The following is a 12,670-nucleotide window of genomic DNA, read 5'->3' on the forward strand; positions in this document are numbered from 1 at the left end:
TTGCCACATCCTGCTTTTATGGGAGCCTGTTTTTTCTTCAACCAACCAAGAACATCCAGATGTGCTAAGCTGCAAACTGTCACTGCTTGAATAACTGCCTTTGTTCTGCTTCTATAACTTTGCTATAAAAGAAATTGCATAACCACTACTCAGAGCTCAGAATCTGGAATCACAAATTCCTCTGGGCCCGCCACGTAATAAACCTTAGTTACCCTCCACCTCTCAGAGCATTGCTTGGTTCTTTTGGTTCTTTCGTGTGCTGTTCTGCCGTTACACCATTATCTCCCTACAGGTAGATTGCCAATAACCTGTCATTTGGTGAGCTCACCAGAGAATTTGCTTCAAACAAAGTGCTAACGAATAGTAGAAAACAGAACAGCCCCTTCAAGAGGAATACAATTTAGAGAACTGGTTACAAACTTACAGAGCATCCTCTTTGTCCTGAAGATGTGTAAACCAGTATGTGATATCATGGAACTTAGAACTTATACCTACTAGAAGGTGAATCTTTGAGAGACTGGGTAGCTGCTGTAGTAAGTGCTTTAGAGAGCTAAACTTGACAGAAGTAAATAAATGTCAGTGTCACCCATCCCCAATATCTTTCCAAAGGAAAAACTGTACTGCCAACAACCCTGGCTAAGGCAGCATTCCTATGATCAACTATCCATCCTCCAAACCCATGGCTGATCAAACCAAAGGTAAAGATCAGACCCAAGGACAGGTATCCATGCTGGTAAATAGCCTATGACTTGTCATGACACAAAAGACCTCCCCAGACAAGGACAAGCTGAAAAAATTATAGTCAACTTAAAATTGGGAAAAACAGAAGAACACAAACTCAGCAGCTGAAGATGAATGGATACCCAATATAAGAATATATCACAGCCTATGAAAGAATCATGTAAGATTTAAGTAAGATCAACTTGTCATTAGGCAGAGGAATGAGGAACTATAAAGAAAAAGAAACTATGGGTAATAAGATAGAGGACGAGGAAGCCAGTTAGCAGGAAGGAGAGAACAAAGACATTAAGGAAAGTAGAGTTGCATCGTTTCTGTCAGATGGTGTCAAGCTCCAAAGAGAGTCAAGTATCAGACATTTCTGAATACTCCATGAATGGGTTGCCTTCTAGTTTTAGAGCAATTAATTTATACTGGATATACCTATAGTAGCTATACTATGTTAGGCTAAAGCAATTTTGAATTATGCATAGGAAAAGATAGTTGCATACAGCAATCAATAGGACAAAGTGTCCTAGACCTGCCAAATAGCAGCTCCTACCGGTCTCAGAAACTTAACCACCCACAAGAAATCAGATTCTCAATTTAATGGCAACTGGATGGCATGGACAGCAGCCAGAGCTAAAGAAGACAGTGTGTAGAGAAAGATGAGCTAGGATGAAATGAGAAAAACACATAATATTCAGGAGTTAGGAGGTAAAGGAAAACAAAGTATGAGGAAATTAGCCTATAGTGTAAGCAAGATGACATGCACAGAAAGCCAGAGATAAACTGAATCATACTAATGATACTACATTAAAGAGAAGTTCCATAAACTTCTTAAAATTATCCAAATAAGCCCTTTTCTTACAATGAAGTCTAGAATGTAAGGAACAAACCACTCAAAAGTGTTATGAGGAAAATAACTCCCAACCTGTTAGATGTCATATGTTCCAAGTTCATGGTGTCAAAACAATGAGGAATGAAGTCTTGAACCAAAGAAAGATAGCAGTTTTATTAGAAATAAGGAGAAGAATAGCTCTTGCTTTTCCAGGAGGGGTCTTGAGTGGGTTGCCGCTGAGGCTCTTTGTCAGAGGTATTTTATACAACAAAGTCACAATATGAGTAAAATGTAGGTCAAACTATAATCAACTCGTAGGATTACAAGTATAGTCACATAGCTAATATTGTTCCAACAGGGAAACAAAAATATGTATATGGAGAGCATCATTATAACTTCTAATCATAGAAAGAACAAAGGCATTCCTGGAAAGGGATGGGAGTATAGGTCTGGATGTTCTCGCACTCACCTCTGTATCTGATGCCTCTCTGGGCTCATTGGGCCAGTTGGTGCTAATTGCAGTATAATCTCAAATTGCTGTTTATCTCTAGGGAGGTGAGCAGGCCTGTCTATATCGGTTTTCCACTTTGAAGCCTGGCCCTCTTCAGATTTGCCACTAAGCCACAATTTTGATGTGTTTTCATCTTTTGCACTGGACTCCCACAAGGGCCCAATCACTCTCTCTCTTAAGTTCTAACTTAGCTGTCTACAATAAAATGGAGTTATTTGGAATTAGTTATACAGTAACAATGAGGTGGGCAGCCAAGCAAATCACTGTCACATCCTAACATTACATACTAATAAAATGCAAAGTATCCCATTTAGTTACCACAGATGTTCTCCAAAACATTACAATTATAAAATAGGGAAATAGGTAATCAGTAGCAAAGACTGGAAGTGAAAAAAGTGCTGCAGAAGGTTATAGGAAAGGTTCGGATAGATCACCATGACTAAGCAGAAAATACGAGAGGTTTTTTTCTTTTTTTTTTCTTTTTTTTGTTTTTTGGTTTTCTGAGACAGGGTCTTGCTACTGTAGTTCAGGCTAGCCTTAAACTCACAATCCTCCGGCCTCAGCCTCCTGAGTGCTGAGACTACAGGCAGGGACCACATCCAGAAAGAGCAGAAGGGACTGGGGATTTAGCTCAGTGGTTTCGATGCCTGCTACCCCCCCGAGTTCGATCCCTGGTACAAAAAAAACAAAACAAAAAACAGAAAGAGCAGAAGTTGTAAGAGTAAAATGTCCTAAGGCAGGTATTGGCAAACTACAGCAACTGGCTTTTTTTTATAAATAGTTTTGTTGGAACATAGCTCCATGCACGTCCATTTATGCATTGTCTATAACTGTTTTCATGCTACAATGGCAGAATTCATATGGCCCACAAAGCCAAAACTATTTTCCTGTCATAGAGTTAGAGCATAATCCAGCAATACCAAAATCTCAGAAGACAAAGAAACTAAGAGAACATTTAAGTCATGTTAAAAGCAGACCACTGAAAAAGTTTGAAACTCTTACCCACCAAGTACCTTTATCTCCCAAACCCTGAATGTGCTCCACATTTTGAAAATTAGTTCCATATCACACACCAAAGAGATATAATGGAATAGATTTGTATCAAAGATAATAATAAGTCAGGCTATTTGAAATGCTGAAGCAGGAAGATCTCAAGTTTGAGGCTAGCCTGGGCAACCTAGAGAGACACTGTCAAAATAAAAGAGCACTGGAGGTGTAGCTGAGTAGTAAAGTACTTACATAGCATGCATTAAGGCCCTGGGTTCAATCCCTAGTACAACAATAAAAAATCAGTGTGAAAAAGAAACTCAAAAATAAGAACACAGATTTTTCTTTGCTGTAGTTCATTATGAATCAAGGACATAAAAACTGAAATAGCAAAACCATTTTCTATCTTTGCAACAGGCAAATTTTTTAAAAACCTTAATACAATACAACAGTAAAGGTATAGATAAATGGGCACTTTTAAAGATAAACATGGGGCCAGGGATTTAGCTCAGTGGTTCCGGCGCCTGCCTCGAAAGCACAAGGTCCTGAGTTCGATCCCCAGTACCAAAAAAAAAAAAAAAAAAAAAAAAAAAGATAAACATGGATGTGTAAAAATTTACCTACAGGAATATTCATTATTTACACACAATTATTAAAAGAGAAGGGACTAGAGGGTATAACTTAGTGGTAAAACACTTGCCTAGCATGCAGGAAACTCTGTATTCAATCTCCATCACCACAATAAATGAATAAATGAAATAATTGAAACAAGCATCCAAAATCATGTACAATTAAATTTTTATATTCATAAATGGCATATTATGTGCCAATTTAAAAATATTACTAAAGTATATTTAATGGTATGGGATATATTTCAGATCTGCTTAGTTTAAAAGAGCAGTCAGGCTGGGGATTTAGCTCAGTGGTTCCACCGCCTTCCTCGCAAGCGCAAGGATCCAAGTTCAATGCCCGGGACCAAAAAAAAAAAAAGAGCAGTCAACAAAATATTTCATTAATTACCCTAACATCATCAACTGCCAAAGATTGTCATCCGCCTCCCAAAAACTCATATTTGAACATGGAAAGAAAATACTAATAAATTAAATATAACAAAAAACAAAACTGAAATAATAAATTTAGCAAACATAATTCAAAATCCTTGAAAAGTAGGAATTTTCTTTCAGAAATGCAAGGTTGGTTTACTATTGGGAAAACTATTAAATGTAAAAAATATACCAAAAAGGCCAGAGGAAAAATATTTACTTTCATGTTCAACAATCACTTACCTGACTGAGTGAAATATCTGTTACTTTGTCCAGATCCCCTTTCAAGATATCAATGGGAGGATTACTGTCTCTAAATCCTGAAAACCAAATTTAGGGATTGACATAGCAAATTACCAAAACCATAGCTTCCTATTTCAACTGTTGGGACAGAGATTATAAGCAAAGTAACTTCTGTTAGATTTGCTTAAGAGCCTAAGTAAAGTGGAAGACATGCTGGTGAAGAAGCCAAACACTACAGCTGATAAGACAAGAATAAGAACAAGTAAGGTAAAGACAATGCCACTTCTAAGCTATGCAAAGATAGACTCATGGCAAAGATGTTCCTCTGAAGAGATACTACTAACATCACCCATAAAGATTATATTATTATTCTACCAGTCATGCACATGAGGCACAGATCACAAGACTTTCCAAGGAGAGCTTTATCACTGCTATTGTATTACACACAGTATGAATAAAATCATTCAGAACGTTTACTTACTGTAGGTATGTCTTTTTGTTCTAAACTCTTTGTGTGTATATGTGTGCATACACATACAAGCATCGTGAGTACATGTACACACACACACACACACACACACACACACACACAATAATGTAGAGCAAGGGACAGAATGCTATTGCCTGTGGCCCAAATCCAGCCTACTGCCTTCACACTAATACATCCCAGCCTTTCTTTTTTTTTTTTTTTTAATTTTGAGACAGGGTCTCACTAAGTTGCAAAGTTACCAAAGCTGGGCTTGAACTTGTAATCCTCCTGCCTCAACCTCCCAGAATGCTGAAATTACAGGTGTGCACTACTACACCTGGATCCTACTGCCTGTCTTTATAAAATGAGTTTGTCATGACCATTTGTTTTCATATTGTTTATGGATGCTTTTTGCTACAACCACAGAGTTGAGTAAACTATCTGACCCTTTACAGAAAGTTTGCCAATACCTACCATAGAGAACCTCTTAGGGCTGGGGGTGTAGCTCAGTATCTCAGTATAGAGTACTTGGCTTGTATGCTTAGGCCCTGGGTTCTATCCCCAGCAACAAAACAAACAAACAAACAAACAAAAACCAAGCAAACCCTTTATGTGATGAATACAACCTAGACCTAGAAGAAAACCTAGACCTAACAGAACAAAGGAAATTTATGCTTAGAACCGTTTACCAAATTAATTAGACTATTTCTTTCTTTTTTTTGGTACCGGGGATTGAACTCAGGACCTTGTGCTTACAAGGCTGGTGGCGGAACCACTGAGCTAAATCCCTGGCCCTAATTAGATTATTTCTAATAAACTGAGTTAAGTAGTCAAGTCAGAAGACTATATTATAATCTCGTGTGAAGGAAAGCACATTAAGCGATAAGAACCAATGATGCTTATGAATAAGAATGATAAAATGTATGAGTGACCTCACAAAAGGTTGCTTAAGAAATGACAACCTCCAAAATTAGGTTCTATAAAAGAATACAGATCTGAATGACCTAAAACAAAGCTGAACATTCCTATCTCAAAATCCAAAATCTTCCTAAATTCAAGTAGGAGCATTTTAAATTTCAGATCAGGAATAGTCAACCAAAAAAGTCTATATAAATACTACAAAATCTAAAAACTCTGAAATCTGAAACACTTTTAGTCTGAAATATTTAAGATGAGGTATGGTATTCAGGGCCGGGGATTTGGCTTAGTGGTTCTGCCGCCTGCCTTGCAAGCAGAAGGTCCCGAGTTCGATCCCCGGTACCAAAAACAAACAAGATAAGGGGTATTCAACCTGTAGACATACAATACCATGTTAAAAGTATCACTGGCTAGTAGATGTGATGGTACACGCCTGTAATCCCAGCACGTGGGAGACCAGCCTGGGCTACATAGTATGTTCAAGGCCAGCCTGAACCACATAGCAAGACCCTGTCTCCGCCCTCCCCCCCAAAAAAAATCATTAGCAGAGGTACCAAGGAGTAACTGGTTCAAAGCCTTATATACACTATTTCCTTGCAGATAAATTTAGAACCATCTTCAAGTGCCTCTGCATAACTCCCCATCATACTTTGTTTTCTTTTTCATGAAGACTGTCACAGGGTATTTTGAAAATAAAGTCATGCAATAAGAGTACAAATAAACTGGGTGAGGCACATAGCACACATGTAATCTCAGCTACTCAAGTGGCTAAGGAAGAAAGATGGCAAGATTTAATCCCTAGTACTACAAAACGAAAAAAAAAGGTTCTAAAAAGTAAACAGAATTCTTGAAGGTTCCCAAGCCCTCCCAGAAGCCCGGACATCCCAAAATCATTAGCTATAAAGGTATGAGGGTGAGGCTCCTGATCTAGTCTTTTTGAGCATGAGTAGTTGTTACCTGCCTTCAACAGAATAACATGGTAAGAAGGTTCCTAGACAGTAGGTATGTAACTTGCCTTTCATAGAAAGTAGAAAAGAAAAACTGCTATAAAGGGTTTTAGCTAGAAGAGCATTACCAATTCACTCATATGTTGCTGAGAGGGAATACAATAGGGATTACCAGGAATATACAGTAGACAAGATTTAACAGGGAAGGCTGAAAGAGGTAGAGGAGGATTTCAAGTTCAAGCAGAAGGATTTCAAGTTCAAGGCCAGTGTGGGCAGCTTAGCAAGACCCCACCTCAAATTTAAAAATCTTTTTTAAATGGGGATGGGGATGTGGCCCAATGCTAGAGCATTTGCCAACATTCTTGAGGCCCTGGGTTCAATTCTAAGTACAAAAAGAAAAAAAGGATTCTGACTTCCAATTCCAGAGAACAATTTGTACACATTAACTAAGTGTTTCTTAAAGAATTCAAGGACTTCCCCCCCCAGTTCCAGTATTATTACACTTCGCTATTTTATGCTCATTAAAGACCAAATTCCAAGATTTAAAAAAAAAAAATTAACTTTAGAACACTTAAATAGAAAATGAGAGGGTTCTGGCGCCTGCCTCACAAGCGCAAGGTCCTGAGTTCAATCCTTGGTACCAAAAAAAAAGAGAAATGAGAGGGCTAAGGGTGAAGCTTAGCAGTAGAGCGTGTTTTTACCATGTGCAAGGCCCTATGTTCAATCCCTGGAACCACAAAGGTGGGGGGGATGAGAGGTTAGCCTAATAGTAGAGACATGTTTAGTTTGCACAATGCCCTGGGTTTGATTCTCCAACACAAAACAAAAAGAAAAAGAAAAGAGCATCATGAATTATGCTCCTAAATCCTGGTTCAACTACTAATTAGCATTATGATCTACGTAAATTTACTTAGGCTTCCCAAGACTCATCTTTGAAATGAAGATAGAAACTAACACGTACCTATTTGAGTTTTGGCAAAGACTCAATGACAGAATATATACACATATGGCTCAGAGCAGGTGGTCAAGAAATGACATCAGATTAAGGCTACATGTCACATATTTCTTCAGTACAAACCTGCAGAAAATTAACCTTCCAAGGTGGCTTCTCCCCCAGAAAGGTTAAGACATATAACAGAAATATACAGAAAAGTCTAAGAGGGACGTATACTAAAATCAGGATAAAGTTAAAATTAGGAAATATAAATTATAATTTTGGATACTTATGAATTGCCTAATTTTAAAAGTTAGCCCTGAAAAGGAAGAAATGGGAGAAACATATAGAATAAATGAGTTAATTACAATGAGGCATACAAAACACAGCCCAATTTGTGAATATACTCTTGGTGAGTCAAATTTGAGTGGGAAAAAAAATCAAAAGCTGATCCTCAGCAGTGGTGATTACAGATTGGAGTAACTATATCTATCTAAGCTACACTGAGATTATATTATAGATGTAGAGTATGTTACAGGCTTTGAAAGTCCTGATCTGTCACTTGTACTAGAAATGGCATTTCTAAGAGTTTCCCTGATAGGAGTCAGGGCAAAATCAGCCTTTCTTCCCCTACTTACCTTATTCACAATTACCTTAATCACTGAGAAAAAACCCCCCTCCTCTTCTGGTAGACTATAAAACAGTTTTCAAAGATATCCTTCACACTGGGCATGGTCGCACACATCTGTAGTCCCAGCACTGAGCCGGCTGAGGCAGGAAGATCACCAAGAGTTCGAGGCCAGCTTGGGCTACATAGTGAGCTCAAGGCTGGCCTAAACTACATAGTGAGACCCTGTCTCAAAAAAGATATCCTTCACAATCCAACCTAATGAGGAGTTATAAAAAGAAGAAGATTGCTTGCATCATCTATTACCTTCCCCGAACTCAGCTGGATCAGCCTCCATTGCATTGAGAGACATCAGCAGGTATCAAAAGAGAGAACAGAGGAAAGAAAGAAAACACAAGATGCTGCTTAATTTAACTTAACCATTTTAATGGAATTTTTCATATCATAATGTAAAATCCAATATGACACTTACGATACATTATACGTTTTTAACTTGTGTGTGTATATAGCTGGTGATTGAACCCAGAACCTTGCACATGCTAGGCAAGGGCTCTACCACTGGGCTACATCTGCAGTCCACATTATATACTTACTGGTTATTTATTCCTTTGCCCAACCTCACAAGAATGACAGTTCCATGATGAGGACTTTGTTAATGTATAGAACAGTCTCTGGCATTTAGTAACTACTTATTAACTATCTGCAGAAGGAAGGCTAAGTGTTACACTGTGGTCACTTTCCTCACTGCTCTCTGCTGCCAAATAAGGAAATCCACCAAAACTATGGATAACTTATCAAGACTTCTACACAACGAACATCTGTGATGACAGGGAAATTATCCTGGCACTCCGGAGAATATGCGAAGCAGGAAGCCTCAGTATAAATAATAGATAGATCTTAATGTTATTCTTTTTTTGGTACTGGGGATTGAACTCTGGACCTTTCGCTTGCGAGGCAGGCACCAGAACCACTGACCTAAATCCCTGGCCCTCTTAATGTTATTCTTGACCAATGATAATGCTGGTTGTCTAGGAATCTGCACGTTTAACAAGCACCCCAGGTGATTTTATACATAATAAAATTTTACACCATGGAAATTTCCATCATCTGGAAAGTACAATCTCTGAAGCCATTATAAAAATCTTTTAGTGTAAGATAAAAACATTTCTGTCTCACATAACCAGCCTTTTTGGATTTGGATGAAATCTAGATGAAGCACTGGGTTGAAGCACTGGATAGAAGATACAACAGGGCTTGGATTCAAAACCATATTCTACCCCAACTAGCTACAAATTTGGGCAACTTCTAATTCCCCCATCCATAAAAAATGGGAATGTGGGAAAAGGAAATTAGATTCTTTATTCTCTAGTACAGCTTGAATATTTTAACCTGCTTTCTAATCATAATAGGAAAACATCAAATAATTAGTGCTTGTTATTAAGACCACTTTCTATGTTCGTTCCCACTGTATGGGCAAACCTACCAAAGCCACTTACCAAGATTTCACAATGGTTTGATAACTATGTACATATAGGATACTGATTTGAGACTCTCCCAATTCTCTCATAACCTCAATGGACTAGGCTGGACTCAATATATCTCTTCACCAGTGCCTTGGTTTCTCACAGCATTTGCCATCACCTGTAGAATACGAAGAAGAAACATTTAAGATGGAACAGTCAAAGTTTGAGGTCTAGCTTTAAATTTATTTTTACCACTTTGGTCATCTATTCAGCTAGACTATGAACTTCAGATTTCCATTCTTGGTAAACTTTTACATTAGAATCACAATTATGTTCTTTATCTCACAAAGGCTTATAGTTATTTAATAAAGATTCTTATTCCCACTTTAAATATGATTTACTTGGGTACAGATGCACCAAATGATTATAACCAAAGTGTTAAGAAACTCTCAGATGTGAACTGACCTTCCTAATTCCTGCCAATATCTATCTCTTTGATTAGAGGGTAAACTTGATCCCTTAGCGACCTTTCTACAGCTGGCATTTTATGAATCTACAATCCATACTCCTTACCAAAATAGCCTGTGAAGGTGAATGAAACCTTCATCTAGTCATCAGACAACATCTGGTTCACACCGTTAGGGAAAGTTAACAAAACTCTGGGCTCTGAACTAAGCCCTGTCATTTATAAGTTCAATTTGCACCAGGACTCACCTTGCCATAAATGAAAGGGAATACCTAGCTGCCTAGACTTTCAGAAGGATCACAAAGAGCTAGTATACCAGTGGCTGATCCCCTACCTCCAAGACTCAATCACTGGGGGAACAAAGCTCTGACAGGTGAGACCACAAAGGACAAGCCAAAGACCCCCAAAGATCTTCTTTCTAAGAAGGCAGCTTATTCCTTTGAGTTTTTTTGTTTTGTTTTTATTTTTTGATGGTGATAAAGTTTATTTTAAAAAGTAAAAGTGAAAAGTGAGTGAGAAACTGGCCCTGCAGAGCAAGCTTTGCCTGAGTAAAACAGATAAAAGCAAGATAAAAATATACCCTGGAGGACACTGGGTGGGCTATCAGTGAGGAAAGCCTCGACAGTGAGCTTGACAGTGAGCTTTTCATGGCGTCTGTGTCCTTTTATGCCATCCAAATCTCAAATGAACATGAGAATTTCTACATATGGTTCCTGAGAGGCGGTGCTGGGTGGGATCCCACACCTCTCTTCCTAGCCAGTCTAACCCACACTCTATCTCCTATTTCATTTCCCTCTGAGAGACACAAATCCCCGTAATTCTTTATGGGGTGCTGAAGGAGTGGAGGTCTCTGTCTTCTACAGCTTCTTCAAACTGGAAGGGGCTATAGACCCTACTTACTGGAGATTATGTACTCTCCAACTACCTTGCAGTGCTATGGCTCACTGGGCAGCCTGTTCCTTATAAGCTGCTTAGCATGAACAGCAACCCAGAAATCTAGCAATTCAGTAATGGCCCAAAATTCAGGCTGTAAATTTTTATCATTGGATGTTGTTAATGTTGTTGCTAATACTCTTGTTACTCTGTAAGATCCAGGCAATCCTCAATTTAAGCCTTCTCCCAGGGCCTTTTTTTATTTACCCCCCCCAACTACAGATTGAATCCAGGGCCTCTCCACTGAGCTAAATGCCCCGCCCTTTTTAAATTTGAAACAAGGTCTCACTAAGTCCCTAAACTGCCCAAGATGAGCTCAAACTTCAGATCTTACCTCAGCTTCCCCAGAGAACTGGGATTAAAGGCATGCACCACCATGCTGGGCCAGCCAGAGCTTATATTTAATTCTTTCACCCACCACCCACCAGCAGCAAAAAAGTATCTGTCCTCTAATCTACTAGGGACCATGAGACTTGGACAGCAAGCTTTCTCACCATAGGTGGGGGAAGATCACTGCTTAGCTGGGGGAAGAAGAGTGGAGGCAAAAACCTTGACGGGCTCTCTTTACTGGAGCAAAGAAGGCTGCCATTTACAAAAGCAAAATCTGTACACTCACAAGCAGCTTCTACTACCAGCAATTAATTACACAGACTATTAAAGCTCAGAGGGACAGGGTGGAAAAAGGAATGTATTTAAAGCCAAATTAAAAATAAATATAAGTATAAACCATGATTCACGAAATGCCTGCAGTAAGATCCCAAGAATGAAGAGATAGTTGGTAATTAGTGCCTTTCTCTGATAAAAACAGCAATGTTAGCCAGTCATAGTAGGCATACCTGTAATCCCAGCACTCAGAAGACTGAGGTAGGAGGATCCCCATGAGTTTGAGGCCAGCTTGTGCTACATAGTGAATTCAAGGCCAGCCTGAACTACAGAGCAAGACACTGTCTCAAAAAGAAAGGGCCAGGGATTTAGCTCAGTGGTTCCGCTGTCTGCCTTGCAAGCGAAAGGTCTCCGTTTGATCCTCAGTACCAAAAAAACAAAGAAAATAGTGATGCTATAGTTGGGCATGCTGGTGCATGGTTGTAATCCCAGCACTCTGGGAGGGTGAGGGAGGAAGATGGTCAATTAAGCACAGCACAGTCAATTTACCAACTTACGGAGACCTTGCCCCAAAATAAAAAATACAAAGGGCTAGGGATGTAGCTCAGGATTCCCTGGGTTCACCCTCCAATACCATGCAAACAAACAATAATTTTATTTCTACCACTCCCTTCTCCAATACAATCCTGGTCTTTTCCAAAGTGAATTACTTCAACTTCCAGCCCCCTCACTACCTAGATTTTACTCCATTTTTGGTTCAGTCAAAAATTTCCAGGGCCGAGGATACAGCTCAGTGGTGCCACACCTGCCTGGCAAGTTCAAGGTCCTGAGTTCGATCCCCAGTACCAGAAAAAATAAATCCCAAAGTAAATATACTTTCAATGTTTCTTTAAATTTGAAAGTCATAAATACATATTGTTAAAAAAAATCCAGAATGATATTAAGGATAGAAAAAAGAAAGAAAGAA

At 38.9% G+C, this 12,670-nt stretch overlaps 1 long non-coding RNA gene across 26 annotated transcripts in view; it reads right to left on the minus strand.

Moving 5' to 3' along the window:
* LOC101726012 (uncharacterized) overlaps positions 1-12,670 on the minus strand; it is a 188,747-nt gene that overhangs the window by 157,805 nt on the left and 18,272 nt on the right. For 22 of the 26 annotated variants that reach the window (XR_015445556.1, XR_015445572.1, XR_015445563.1 and 19 more), the window contains one exon: positions 2,028-9,879. This is a non-coding gene — a long non-coding RNA (uncharacterized LOC101726012). Of the gene's footprint in view, positions 1-2,027; positions 9,880-10,274; positions 12,669-12,670 lie in introns of those variants that run through there. The other 4 variants (XR_015445568.1, XR_015445573.1, XR_015445567.1 and 1 more) reach the window with 4 other exon arrangements.

This window comes from Heterocephalus glaber, unplaced genomic scaffold (assembly GCF_053883595.1).
Source record: "Heterocephalus glaber isolate CG9 unplaced genomic scaffold, H.glaber_assembly_v1.0 deba00001613, whole genome shotgun sequence".
In the NCBI taxonomy this organism is placed as follows: Eukaryota; Metazoa; Chordata; class Mammalia; order Rodentia; family Bathyergidae; genus Heterocephalus; species Heterocephalus glaber.